The sequence below is a fragment of the Elephantulus edwardii genome, unplaced genomic scaffold, assembly GCF_000299155.1.
Source record: "Elephantulus edwardii isolate Elephantulus edwardi_28Jun2011 unplaced genomic scaffold, EleEdw1.0 scaffold00151, whole genome shotgun sequence".
Taxonomy (NCBI): Eukaryota; Metazoa; Chordata; class Mammalia; order Macroscelidea; family Macroscelididae; genus Elephantulus; species Elephantulus edwardii.
Window position 1 is genome coordinate 7738620 of NW_006399901.1, and position 1070 is coordinate 7739689.

The following is a 1070-nucleotide window of genomic DNA, read 5'->3' on the forward strand; positions in this document are numbered from 1 at the left end:
GTAATGACCGTTTGCACTCTTCCTGGCTGATACCTTTGACATCCTCCCACAACTCATCTGATCTTCGCTCATTAGTGTTCAAGGCCTCGAATAGTTAAGTGTAGCTACTTTAAACCTTTGCTGTTTCCAACAGCTAGGTGTTTAAGGCTGGTCACTTCAGGGTGGTGCATGGAGTTCTATTTTTCACAGGGGTAATGTTCTTGGGCATCTTTGATTACCTGGGAAGATGGGCGGGGACTGTGACGGGCCTTCAAGCTGCCCAGCTTTCAGCTGGTCAGACTCCTGTACCCCCTCTCTGAGCCAGGTAATCAAAGATGCCAAAAAACCGTGTGACATTCATTCCGGCCTGAGGGCCTGTGGCCCTCGGGCCAAGAAAAACCTATCTACACACCAGTTCTACAGGATGCATCACCTTTGCTCGGGAAACATTATGACTAAACTTCAGAGACATTGGTCCCAAGATAAGAAACTACCAGCAGCTGATGTATTTGGAATCACAGAAGCCAAGGAAGCTTCATATATAAGTTATTAGATGGAGGGCTGGTCAAAGGGAGATAGATGTGAAGGGAGGGGGTAGAAGTGGATGGGTATCCTGGTGGATGGTGTAGTAGGGAAATAAGTGGGTAAAGACGTGTGTGAGAAAGGCAGGGACAACACTGACACTAAAGTTAACTCCACCATAAGGGATATACCTTTAACTTGCTGGTCTGTTTGATACTTCTCTAAATCTGAACATTCACATTAAGACAGACTAGGAAGAAGGATTGGCCATCGACTTCTGAAATAGGCCTCTGAAAACCCTATGTACAACAGAACACATTTAGATAACAGAAAAGGCAAAGGAGGTTGAGTTTTCAAGTATGGAAATGCAAAGGAAGAGGAACAGTTGTGAGCAGACACTGGTGATTGGGACATGGAATGTGAGAACCATGAATGTAGGAAAATTAGATCTTGTTAAGGAAGAAATGGAATGCATAAATATTGACATACTAGGCATTGGTGAGATGAGATGGACTGGCATGGGGCATTTTGAGTCAGATGACCATGTGATATATTACTCTGGAGATGAA